Consider the following 14323-nt stretch of genomic DNA (forward strand, 5'->3'; position numbering starts at 1 on the left):
GCAGTCTTTTGACCACGCCAGTAGTTCTCAATGTCTCTGTAGAATGTCTGGGGATCAGGGAGGAAGTGTCCTTTGGGGTTCTGGTCAAGTTTTAGTAGGAGATGCGGTTGAAACCAAAGCAGATGACTGAATTTCTGGGTGGTCTGAAAAAGTCATTCTGTTGGGCATCGGTCAAAGTTCTTTGGTTGCAAAACAGACTCATCTACTGGGAAAGGTGTGCAGAGCCCACAGAATTGAAGAACAGCGAAGGAGCAAGGCTGGACCCTTTGGTGTCCTCTCCCCTCCCCTCCCCTCCCCTTCCCACCTCTCTCCTCTCTCACCCTTTCTTTCTTCTTTGCTTTTTCCCTCCCTCCCTCCCTTCTTTGCCTTGCTTCACACATTCAATATTCAAAACGCTGGACGAGAGTTGCATTGGCTGAGGTTCAGTCAGGTGTCTGTTCCTTGGCCCCTGAGCAGGGCGCCTTGACGGACAGTCCCGCCAACCAGCACACAATGTGCAGAAGTCGTTTCCCACAAGAAAATCAGAATGCAATGATCAAAAGTAGGGGGATGAAGGCCAGGTGGCCTTAAACTCATAAATGTCCTTTTCAATTCATTTACACCCTTATTATTCTCCTGTTATCTTGAATAATTGGGGGCTATTTTCTTTAGGGTCCCCTTCATACAAGGTGGTTCACTCTGCATTGTTATGTTAAAACGAGGCAGAGATGTGCCTCATCAGCGAATTGGGCCACCATGCCTGTTGGACATAAATAAGAACATTCACTTGTTTAGTCTTCAGTAATGTGGATAAATGAGACTCCAGATGGAATTTATGTAGTGAAATTCATGTAGATACTGTATTTTGTTATGTGCTTTCCCTCAGGTTTTAATCATAATGCCACCCTATACTCCAGAATGCTTTGTAACTTGCCCAAGATGGCACATATTGCTGGCTTCCCACCCACTATCCTTTCTCCCCTTCTTCCCCACTCACAGAACCTTAATTTTGTTCAAGAAGGCAGTATATTCAGCTGAAAATATTTCCCAGTCTCCTTTGTGGGTGGGAAGGATCACGTGACAGCCAATGAGGTGTAAATGGAAGTTGGCTGGGGAGTTTTGGGCAAGCGTTATGTTTCTGAGATAGACAGAGCTTTTCCTTGTCTGTTTTGTCTTCTTCCTTCCTCCCTCCCTTTCTGTCTACCTTTCCTGCAGATTGAGTCTGGAAGTAGGGCCCCTATTTCATGACTGAGAAGCAGCCACGAAGGTAAAGGTAGCTTGCAGAAAGAGAGAAGCTGGGGACATTGGTGACACCGGGGAGCTACCACACCAGCCTTGGACCACCAGCCATCAGGATGGCTGTGATGTGGGAAAAATCCACATCTAATTGTTTATGCTGGTGCTGCCAACTTTTTGTCATAGCCAAACTTAATCTTAATGAATACACTAAATTTTCTCACTAGTATTTCATCAGATCACTTGAAACTTGCCCCCTCTAGGCAGAAGTAAGGTAATGATCCACCTTTTATAGGAGAAGAACCTGGTAGTCACAGAGGCTAAGCTGTTTGCTCAAAGTCTCAAAGTAGAGTCAGTGTCGGTCTTGATGCTCAAGTTAGTGCTCTTTTCACTCAGCCAGGGGTTCTCAGCTGGGTGTGGGACTGTTCCTACAACCCGGTTGGGAGGGTGGACTGGGGGCCACGCGCGCAGGTGTGTTTTGCCATGACTGAGGAGTAATGCTGAATGGTCTGTCATGCACAGGACAGTCCCATGTATGAAGAATTGCCCCTCTAGAAATACTAATAGTGGTTCCATTGAGAAACACTGTGCTAAATTAAGCCAAAAAGAATTATGTACTTACTGACTCAAAATTGAGAATCCGGCTGGCTCATAATGATACTTAATGCATGTGAAATGGTGATGATATCACCATCGTCATCAGCATCATTATCACTGCTATTTTGGACATTTGTGGTGATAATGAATTTGCAGCTTGCATGTTTCTCTGGCGACATTCTGCTCTTTTATGTTAGGTGGATGATGGAGAATGGATCGGGAGAAAATAGGAGGGATACTGGATTGAGACCATCAGTGAGATAAAAGATTTGAGCTTTTATATAAATAAAGATAAAATTAAAAATACAAGTAATTCAGGCAGGAGAAAATGTAGAATGTTGGTCAGGAATCCTTGAAACCTACATTTCTGTAGCTGTTACTTATCAAGGGCTAAGATAGTTGGTAGTTGTTTTGGATTGAAGGTGGAGATGTTAAGGAGCTGAAGGGCTAAGATGTCAGGTGGGCTTCCAACATGAATACTGAAGTCACAGCTGATGGTGGTAGAGGCCATGGTGGAGAGGAGGTCATGGGCCTGGGTGCTCAAATCTTGCAGGTGTCCCTGGTTTCTGAAGATGACACTGTCCTCGCCCACTACTTGTTTGGTCTCATCACTCTCAATGCATCTGTGTGTTCACGCCTTGTGAAAGCTTCTATTACAGTTCATACCAATGCCTTTTTCCTTTGGGCACCAACTAGCCCCCAGCTGCATAGTATCTATACTGGCTTTTAAATCTTTGATGTGTGTCAGTCTAGTCTACATTCCAGTTTATCTCTAATCTCGGGAGCAATTTAACCACAGTTTTCATTTCTCATCTTCTGCACAGAAAGTAGTGTAATGAAATATTTCTGGAGAGACTGAATTACACCATGGTTAAGAGGGAGGTGGGGGAGATCATATGATAGTTGTCTTTCTCTGCTTGACTTATTTCGCTAAGCATGATACGCTCTAGTTCCATCCATGTTGTCGCAAATGGCAAGATTTCATTTCTTTTGATGGCTGCATAGTATTCCATTGTGTATATATACCACATCTTCTGGATAAACAAGATGGGATTGGGAGGGAGACAAACCATAAGTGACTCTTAATCTCACAAAACAAACTGAGGGTTGCTGGGGGGAGGGGGTTTGGGAGAAGGGGGTGGGATTATGGACATTGGGGAGGGTATGTGCTTTGGTGAGTGCTGTGAAGTGTGTAAACCTGGTGATTCACAGACCTGTACCCCTGGGGATAAAAATATATGTTTATAAAAAATAAAAAGTTAAAAAAAAAAAAAACTCTTAATAAAGAACAAATCCAAAGGAAAAAAAAAAAAAAGAGGGAGGTGGGGGAGTATTGAGTTGAATGCCCCCAACAAAACGATCAGTGCCTGTCCTTTCCAGACTTTGCATGCTTTGCCCTGTGGCTGGTCCATCCCCCTCCCACCACATTGTTGCTGACAGCATTTATCAAGTATCAGTGCTTGTCTTCATGCCCTCATTGCTCCCCTGCACAGGCTTCTGTCATACATTTGCAGTGGTGACTGTGGGTTTTTGCTGCTCACCATCCGACCTTGATTTTCTTTTGGGAATCCATGCCTCCTGCTTTCTTGGTACATGTAGTTCTGCAGGATCTAACTCAACCCCAAACTCCAGGGTTGGCCAGGCTGAACGTCTGACTTCTCAGGACACAGTGCTTGGTTAAGGGCTGACCATGTGACCCATTAGAGCCAATGAGACAGATACTTTGAGTTTTTTCTGAGACATCTGGAATTGACAGGCACTCTTACTAAGAGAGGATGGATGGACTGCCATCCGTGTTGCCTCAAGAAGAAAAGAATCAAACCACAGGAAGAAGAGCAAAATGCTGGAGAGAGAGAAACTAGGTTTTGGTGGAGAAATGCAAACTAGGCACTGGTGACATCATTTTAGCCCTGCTTTCAAGCCGGACTTGAAGTTGGCCTTACTTGGCCTTTGCAAATACAGGAGCAAGTGACATTCCCTTTTTCACTTGAGCCATTTTGGATGAGCTTTTTCTTCCTTGTAATGCAAACAATCTCAATGAATACTGTTTTAGAATCTGCCTCTCCTATTACATGGCAGGTTCCTCTAAGCAGGGCCCTAGTCTTACCATCTTTGTGTTTTCAGTAGAAGGCAACACTGCCTGGCACCCAGGATATCTCCCAACTATGTTTATTTCATAGTGAAACAAATGGTCTTGAGCTCACTTTACAACACTGCAACTCAAAGTATGGGGCCCTCAGACCAGCAGGTCAGTGCACCATTATCCTGCCAGATGGAATCTGCATTTTAATATATGCACACTGAAGTTTGGGAAGGAAGGGTTTGCAGACCTATAGACACCTTCTTTTTGTCAATGCCCAGCCTAGCAGTCTCCTGCACTTGAAGCAGCACCTAATTTAGTGATTCTGGCTGGATGTCCAACCCCTTTTGTGGACATCTTGCCTGCAGAGTTCCATAAATGTGTAGATAAAGATGCTCAGAAAGCCAGGAGGGGCACCTGCAGCTGGTCCAGTCCCAGGGAGGGAGGGACGTGAAGGAACCCTATGGCTTCACCATCGATGCCCAGATCCCTCCCTGGTACCACGTCCTGGCAGCCTGCCAAGACACCGAGCATTTGTTTATTTATGAATATGGTAACAACCCACTAGATTCGTTTTGGTTTTGGGAGCCTGGAGAAGGCTAATTGAAACCTGAATTCTGTCACAGTCTAGGGAATACTACACATTAAAATGAATTCTGGGCTTCCATCCGGCAGTGTTTTAGCCCTGTGGCTGACTCAAGAATTTGGTTTTTAGGTGTCTTTTTGAGGATGCATTATTAGGAGAGGCAAAGGCAAACAGGCAGTGTGTAAATAGGAAAGATGAGGAATGCTCTCATTTCTTAGCTTATTTTCAGGTGATGAGAAAGTCTGGCTTGCCAGATGCCCGAAGCATTGCATGTTAACTATTAAAGGACAATGCAGATCCCCCAACCCCCAATTTCTGCTCACTCCATTTAGTGCAAATATATTTTACCATTAGTTTTACACCCAACCATGACACACAAAGTCTGAATGAGTTTAGAAAAACAGAGTCTCATATAAGGATCATATTTATATGTTTTTATACATGTGTACATGTGACATAAAGATCTTCACAACGTTTGAATAACACAAGCAGAAGGAATGAGTCATTTCTCTTCTGCAACCTAAGAATTTGTTTAAAACTGGCTGTTCAGAGACTTCCAGCCAGGGGAAGAAGAACACACTCATTTCCCTGTACCTGCGGTTTGCTGTCCTGGAAGTGGGAGCAGTGACTGACTCAGCATCCTCGTACGGGGATGTGGTTCTGGCATTGCAGTGAGCAGTTACCCTTCTAGGCTTTTTTTTTTTTTTTTTTTTAAAGATTTTATTTATTTATTTGAGAGAGAATGAGTAAGAGAGAGCATGAGAGAGGAGAAGGTCAGAGAGAGAAGCAGACTCCCCAAGGAGCTGGGAGCCCGATGCGGGACTCGATCTTGGAAGTCCGGGATCATGACCTGAGCTGAAGGCAGTCACTCAACCAACTGAGCCACCCAGGTGCCCACCCTTCTAGGCTTTTTGAAACACCTGAAATAATTCAGAACTTTAGCCACCATTTCTTCCAGCCTCCAGTCCACAATTGTGGGTGGGTTGTGCATCGGTTCTCCAGATTGCTGTAATTTTCTGATGATACGGAGGACTTCCAAGAGCTCTTAATTGTTTATAGATTGTGACCTTCCCACTTCGATAAAATATCACAGTGTGATCACTTACATGTTGATATCTAGCACGTGATGCATCCTTTGTTTCTTTGTGGCATCCTTTGCTTCCGAGTGCCTTCATTTACACAATTTTTGACAACCAACATTGTTTACAACTCAATATATTGAAGAGGGAAAAGCCACCTCTGACTAAGCAAGATGCACAGTGGGACACACTCAACCAGGGAAGCCCGGAGAACACTCCTTGGGCAAGAGCTCAGTACAGTTGGCTCCGTGGGATCCCACCAGTGAAGGCTGAGGATAGCCCCGAGTGTGGGGAAAAATCAAGAGCATGGCACTAGATAGGTTATTCACACATTATATATGTCTGTATATATATATATATATATATATATATATATGGATCTTCAAGGAAACTATCTCATGGACAAATAGTATTTTAACATATCAGAGCTGAACAAGGTGGGACTAAACACCCACCTTTGGGCTTAAGCGCACCTAACAGGTACCTAACCAACAGCCAGCTGGGGCAGATAAGGCCTTCTTCCTCCAGAGGAGATACCAGCTCTTGGAGATTTGCCAGCCTGGTGGTCGGTTCACTATGGGGTGCCTGGGTGGCTCAGTCCTTAAGCGTCTCCCTTCAGCTCCAGTTGCGATCTAGGATCTGAACCCCGGCATCCGGCACCCTGCACTGCGGGAGGCCCGCTTCTTCTCCCTCTCTCACTCCCCTGTTTGTGTTCCTGCTCTTGCTGTGTCTCTGTCAAATAAATAAATAAAATATTTAAAACAAACAAAAGCAACTTTATATTTGCAAAGAATGGGTACAAAAGGTTCTTCCTTTGACTTCCTGAGGATGGTAATAGTTTGCCGATCTTGACTGAACGTCCTGTTGCAGCCCCTGGGTTGTGCACGGTTTAATCCTCACGGTTAGCTCCCACCCAGCCACTCCTCATACCCATTTGCAGATGTGCCTCAAGGAGGTGGAGTAACCTGCCTGGCCTTGCACACTAGCGATGATAGGGCCAGCCATCTCAGCCCAGAGCCCAAGCTCTTACCATACAACTTTGTTTTTTGTAAAGAAAAGTTCAAGGGGCACCTAGGTGGTGCAGTTGGTTTTGGCTCACGTCCTGATCTCAGGGCCGTGGGATTGAGCCCTGCATTGGGCTCCATGCTTAGCAGGGAGTCTGCTTAAGTCTCTCTCTCCCATGGACCTTCCCACTTGTGTAAAATAAATAAATAAATCTTTAAAAGAAGACTTCAAGTTATCTAATCCAGAGTCTCCATTAGGTTCTAATTTCTGATTTTTTTTCTTAGATTTTTTTTCAGTTTTGAGAGACAGCAAGCACATCAGTGGTTGGGGGAGAAGGGCTAGAGGCACAGGGAGAGGGAGAGATCTCACGCAGACCTGGTGCAGAGTGAGGAGCCCAACGCGGGGCTTGATTTCATGATCCCATCAGGACCTGAGCTGAAATCAAGACTTAGACCCTCAATTGACTGAGCCACTCAGGTGTCCGCCTTTCTGATTTGAATCATCATCATGTATCATCCGTATTTTGAAACAAATGAATGGTTTGGTTTTAATGCGAATGTTCATCTGGGTGCATGAGGAAAGCAATCATTTCTTTTTTAGTGCTATATAGAATCAGCTGACATGGAATGATTTAGGGGAACTTATTTAAGTGTTTTCTTAATCCGAAGTATAAGCAGGGACCTCAGTGACCTCACTTAATAAAGACCCACATTTAAAACATAGTCACACATGGATATTGGTTTCTTAGAGATTGGGTCCTTAAGGCATTGTGAAGATATTGTATGATGTTTAGAGTAGGTTGAAAACAAAATCCACAGTGTTATGTACTTAAACATAAAGATACAGACTTTGGGGGCACCTGGGTGGCTCAGTGGGTTAAGCCTCTGCCTTCGGCTCAGGTCATGATCCCAAAAGTCCTGGGATTGAGTACCGCATCGGGCTCTCTGTTCGGCAGGGAGCCTGCTTCCTCCTCTCTCCCTCTCTCTCTCTCTGCCTACTTGTGATTTCTCTCTGTCAAATAAATAAATAAAATCTTAAAAAAATATATACAGACTTTGTGTGTATGTGACAACTACTACTATTTCATGTCATAGCTCTGTGTTCATGGACATAGGAGGTAGCCACAGAGAACAGATTTAATTTTCCAGAAAATACACTCAAATCACTCTGGCCTATTGAGCAGCCAGTAAGAGGCAAGTAGTCAGGGAGCTATTGACATCACAGACTAGTTTGGGCAAAGGACCCAGAATGATCTATGGCTTATTTACTTCCTCAAGAAAGAGTTCTTGGATTCCCCTTAATGTCCCCTGAATATCCAGAGAAAACATTGTGTCTTTAGTTTCTTTTTCCAGGCAGTAGCCTTTGATGAGAAGCCACTGTCTTTTAATTATCCGAGGACCATTCTGAACCCTGGTTTGTTTTTGACTTTATAGAGTTGACAAGAAAATTAGATGAGACAAAACTCCCAGTAGAGCCAACACTTAGAGGGCTTGATGGTCTAATATTGATAGAAGTCTTCTTTATAAAAATAAAAGCACAGCCTCAATCCCAGAACTTATATTTAAATATAAGTCTGATCTGGAAGTGAGGGAAACAGCGTTAAACGAGGAAAGAAAGGTGAGGCAGGAATTCTTTTTTTTTTTTTTTTAAAGATTTTATTTATTTATTTGACATACAGAGATCACAAGTAGGCAGAGAGGCAGGCAGAGAGAGAGAGAGAGGAGGAAGCAGGCTCCCTGCTGAGCAGAGAGCCCGATGCGGGGCTTGATCCCAGGACCCCGGGATCATGACCTGAGCAGAAGGCAGAGACTTTAACCCATTGAGCCACCCAGGTGCCCCGAGGCAGGAATTCTAAGCTCAGTAATAACAAATTAGGATTGGTTTTAAAATTAGGTTTTGTTGCTAGAACATCTTTAGCAAATGGTTACTTCTCTTTGTTCTTCCATCGAAGCTCGGTATTTCCCTCTCTTCCTCTTTGTTGAAAAACTTGGGCAACAAAACAGCCTAAAACTATTCCTTTGCTCCCCTTCCTCAAACAAACAAAACTAACCCTGAATCCACAAACATGTATTTGAGACTCTGACTTGGAACTCACGGAAATGGTATTAAGCAAGGGAATTTAGTGTTTGGGTTGAAATGCCCTTTCTCCTTGGCTCATAGAATTTTGCCTACAGCTTGCAGGGCTCTGAAGGAATTCATCTGGAAAAAAAAAAAATCAAAGGCTTTTAACATTAAACAGCCTTTTCATGTTCATAAGCCATCTGTGCTATGACTTCTACCAGCAGAGTATGTTGCCACACTAGGTCTCCTTGCCCAGGAAGTAAACATGGGATGTCTTGAGTCCAAAGACAACCCCCAGCCCTACTGATTTAACGTAGGGAGGTGTTGGCAATGGGTCTCTGTTGTCCTCCAGCTCAGTTGGACATAAACGTAAGTGAGGAGTAGGACAAGCCTTCTCAGGGTTCCATGGAGCCCACAGCATCTGGGTTCCTTTCTTTCTTAAGCAGTGGGTCTCATTTTATTGGCACCTTCCCTACAACTTGCTTGGGTCTGGGGTGCGGTGGTCATATTTATGCCAAGAGTAGTTTTCCATTGGGGAAAGTAACAGTAGCTTCGAAATTGAAATACAGATTCTCAAAAGTATATACTTAATTATTCAGATGCAGGCAGTCATATTCTCTGTCCTCTTGGAGAGTGCAGTTCAGATACAGTGTGACAAGTGCCACCTGTGGGGCAAGTTCAGGGAAGAAGGAAACTTACATGGAAGGAGGAAGAGCTGATTCCTACTGGGTAGTGGTGATGGTGGTTGGTGGGGGAATTGTTCAAAAAGACTTCAAAGAGGAAGTGATGCCTCTCCGGGTCTGCAAGGTGAAATAGGAGTTCTGGAGAGGGGTGAAGCTGGGGCCAGGTTAGGGTGTCTGGCAAAGGGAGCAGGGTGTACAAGCACCTGGAGACCAGTAGGGTTGGTCTCCAACCCTAGACCAGTAGGCATTGTGGAGGGTGCATAAGGAAGCTGGAGAGACTGGCGGGCTGCCGGGGGCTTCCTTCCCAGCAGCATTATCTTCATTGACAGTCACAGAGCCACCACATTTTATCGAGGCTTGTGGCTACCCAGTAGAAAGACTACATGTCCCTGCCTCCCCAGCATCAGGGTGTGGTCTCCATCTATATCCCGGCCTTAAGAAGGAAATAGAGTGATGCGTATATCCTCTCAGCTGTGCCTTACCTTTCCTGCTTCCTGCCGGCTGGAATGCGGATGAGGTCATAAGCATTCTTGGGATGGTCCTGCCCGAAGAAAGGTTCGGGGAAACTGGAGAAACCTTTCCCGTCACCGACTGCTCATGCTCGGATGGTTATGCGAAAGAAAAACAAACTCTGTCTTATTTAGGTTACTGGTCATTGGGGTTTCTGGTACTGCAGCTCTATTTATGTTCACAGTCATTCAAGAGCTAAGCTGGGGCCAGATGTTTCTTTCCTCCATCTGAATAGCACGTTTCCCCAGTGCCTGCTCGGTGGAGGTGCTGGGTGACGTGCGGGGTTGTGGTGGTGACCAGGCTGGGCAGAGTGGCCACTCTTGTGGGGCAAGGTGTAGGGAGCTTGGTAAGCCAAAGCCTAATAATGATGATGATGATGATGATGATGATAAAGAAGATGATTGGAGCAGCCAACATTGAGCATGAGCTTTCTGTCTGCCGGCCCTCGTGCTGAGTACCATAGCCTGATGGCTTAACTGCATTTGTTTCCCCATTTTACAGATGAGGAATGAAGACATTAACTTGTCTCAAGTCCCATTAAGAAGTTTGTTCTCTGTTTTGAGAGCTGCTGGGAGCGGGATGGGGTCTGAAACACCTGTGGGTGTGAATAGGTAAGTATGGCCAAAGTAACAGGATGAGGTTAGCGCTGGTGGTTTTTTTTTTTTTGTTTTTTGTTTTTTTTTTTTGTTTGTTTGTTTTTAAATTCTTGCACTTTCAGGTCACTGCTGCCTCCTGTTGTGGGCTGACTCTTAGCTCTCTGACAGACCCATCCGTCTGGTCTCTACCAAGCTAGTTCTATTCTATTCTTTTCTTTCTTTCTTTCTTTCTTTCTTTTTTTTTTTTTTTAAGATTTTATTTATTTGTCAGAGATACAGAAAGAAAGCCCAAGCAGGGGGAAGCAACAGGCAGAGAGAGAAGCAGGCTGATGTGGGACTCGATCCCTGGACCCAGGATCATGACCTGAGCCAAAGGCAGATGTTTACTGAGCCACCCGGGCATCCCTACAAAGCTGGTTCTAATAATATTTGCCCCCTCCTTGCCACCTCCAGCCAAACCCCAACCAGACTTATTATAGACATTTTACTTTTTAAATACCTGACTTTGAAACTTTGAGACTTACAAAATGTCACAGGAATGATACAAAGAATGTTTGGAGCCCCTTCACCTAGATCCCCCAAATGTTAACCCATCTCACATAACTGCAGTAAAAGCATAAAAATTAGAAATGTAACATTGCTGCAATATTGTTGTATAACCTAGAGACATTATTCCCATTTTTCCAGTTGTCCATCTAACGTTCCTTTTCTGGTCCAGGATCCAATCAAGGTTAATACATTACATTTAGTTGTTATGTCTCCTTAGTTTCCTTTAATTTGTGACAGCTTGCTCCTGTCTTTGTCATTCATGACCTTGACATTTTGAAGAGTACTGGCCAGTTACTTTGTGGAATGTCCCCTAATTAGCATTTGTCCAGTTTTCATGAGGATTAAATTCACATTATGCTTTTTTGACAAGGACACCACAGAGGCAATATCATGTCCTTCTTGTGCAACATATTAGAAGGCATGAGATTGACCTGTTCCGTAACTGGTGATATTAACTTTGATAACTTGGTTAAGGTGATGCCTGACAGATTTTTTTCCAGTGCAGTTTCCCCTTTGCAGTTAGTAAGTACTTTATGGAGAGATACTCTGAGACCTATGTAAATATATTGTTTCTTACAGTATTTGTCAAGTGGTAATTCTCTATTTCCATCACTTGTTCTACGATAATTTTTGCAATAACAAAAAAGAGCTTTCCTTTCTTTCTCATCTATTTGTTTATTCAACTTGGTATGTTGGTACAAATTAACAAATTTTATTTTATTCTGTGGGCAATTATCTATTAGTATTACTATTAACCTTGTTGCTATAATTGCCCCACCTTGGTTAGTTGGTTTCCATGTCATTTTGACATATCCATCATTTTTGGAGCATGTATTGCTTTATTTTCCAGTTCTAAATAATCTCTATGTCCAGTGTGGGACTTGAACTCACAACCCCAAGGTTAAGAATCATCTGGTCTGATGACTGAGTCAACCAGGCCCTCCTGAGCATGTCTTACTTTTTGGCATAAGATACTCTAGGCCCATCTTTTACTTTCCCTTCCCTGTCCTGGAATCAGCCATTTCTCCAAGATTCTTTTTACTGAGGAATGGTATTTAGAAATTAAGATCTGGGTGCTAGATCTGGTCATAAACCAGAATAAGTGAAACATCAATACACGGGGGTTTGGTTGTGCGTTGCTATTTTTCATTCTTTCCCGCTCAGTCACTTCTTTATCATCCACTTATTTTTTCCTGTGTGGTGTCAGAACAGTGTTATAACAGTTACAGAGATACCAATGTATATATTTATTTTTATTTACTATGTTCCACCAAGTATTTACGGGACTCCCTATTCTAACAATTCATCTTTTTACCTGTGAGCACCAAAATTTATTGCTTCTATAGCCAAAAAGAGATGAGATTATAGGTGGTCAAAGTCTGATTATATAGTTATGCTTTGGTGTGAATAGACGCCCTCTCTTTGCTTCCTTATCAACTGGTTAACTCAAACCATTTGCTCAAGCTCCTGTTCGGTTGAGTGGAGCAAAAATCAGCGTGGCTAGCTGCTTGGCATAGTTAGATCCCAATTAACTAACCGCAGTTTTCATTTTTTAAACGGTTGTGCTGTTGTGTAGATCTGACTTCAGTTAGAAATTCAATTTCCCAGTTTGTAATGCATTTGTCAAGATGGTTGAATCCTATCGAATCTCAGTACAGCTGATACACTGCAGCACCTACTCCCCCGAAGGATATCACAGAATTACATGCATAGTCAACAGGTAATTTATGAACTCTGAGGCCAAATGTCCCCGTGCAAAAGCTCATCCATTCTGTTTTGGTGAGGGCTGTCTCTATTTCATTTGCTGGGGCTTCCTCATCGAATTCGCTCTATAGCTCAAACAAGAGTGCAGTAAGGAAACCCTTGGAACACGATTTAATCATGTTGATTTAGCCAACAGTTTCCCACATGGGTAATGCAGTTAGAGCAATCATATAAATCAAAACACTTAATTTTTCTCCAGAAAGTCAAAGGCTTCTCTACATTGTATTTGATGTATCTGGTGCCAAGTGAGAGATTTAGAAAGAAAATGTGAGATTTCAAGAGAGGAGGTAGGAGGAATTCTATGTATTCTTTTTTAAAAAATACATTTTTGTTGCTACTGTTGTCTCAGCCAGTTCCCCCGAAGATGAGCAGTTCCTGATATGATCAAACCTGGGTTGTCATTATAAAAGTAGTCGCTGTTCAAGAGATACAGCCGAATACCGTATTCGCCAGACTTGACAATGGCCTTGCCGTTCCATAGAGACGATACTCCCGACAGCCTTGGAAAGGCCATCCAGATATCTCTACTACTTCCTGTGCCTCAAGGGACTCTTTCAACAGAAGGGTGCTTCATGTGAGTAGTTCTTCCTCTGAAACTGTATTCTGAAAAATGAACGTCCATTCAGCTTCCCTCCTAGCCTCTCAGGACACAATATGATATCATTTTGAAGCCACTCGGGAGCATCATTTCTTCATCCAGGGCTCCTGAGGTAGAGACAGTCAACTTCTCTTTCTTCAGTGCAGAGACTCCTCTTCCTGGTGATCCTTGCTGCTCCAGCGGAGAATCCTCATTCTAACCCCTTCACGGATGACCTCCAAAAGCAGGTATCGTTGCCATCATGAGACCTGTGAGACAGAGGAAAACGTGTGACTGACCCAGATTAGCCACCTTGGCAACAGAGTATGTTACCCCCCAGTATTTATTAAAAACCTAACAAACAGCCTGGTGTTTGTCAAATGTGTTTTCAAGATCTTCCTCCTCCTTCCTCCCTCCCCCAGACCTTTTGATTCCATGTGTTGCTGCTGTTGGTAATTGCCTAGAGGTCTCAGAGGAAGTTCTATAGACTAGTTCTTGTACCCAGACAACAGCAATTATATTTTCCTACTCTCTTGGGATTCTGTGCCCTTATGATCCCCATCACTACATTGACTTCTTCAATAAGGTGGTCGTTTCCATGTTCTACCCTGGAGAGATAGGTCATCTGTTCAAGAAATGTTGCAGTGAGAAGATCTGACCTAACATGATCTGCTTGAATGGTAAAAAGAAGAGAACATAGCACAGACGCACCCCAGGGCCTTTGCACTTGCAGTGCCTTCTGCGTGGAACCTTTATTTCCTGAGATCTTTTCATAGCTGTTCCTCTTTCGTTGTTCAGGTCTCAGCTTAAATAGACTTTTCTCAGAGAGGCCTCCCTCATGGCACAGATACTCGCTTTCCTGTCTTCCAGTTTTTTTTTCTTTCTTCCTAGCACTTATTATCTGATATTATTCTGTTGGTTGAGTTGTTTATTGGACACCTGGGGTCTAGCATGGGAACCCCTTGAAAGCAGTGACCTTGTCTGTTTTGGTCATGAGCGTATACCCAAGGTTTAGAACAGG

The sequence above is a fragment of the Mustela nivalis genome (genome assembly GCF_964662115.1).
Source record: "Mustela nivalis genome assembly, chromosome: 1".
In the NCBI taxonomy this organism is placed as follows: Eukaryota; Metazoa; Chordata; class Mammalia; order Carnivora; family Mustelidae; genus Mustela; species Mustela nivalis.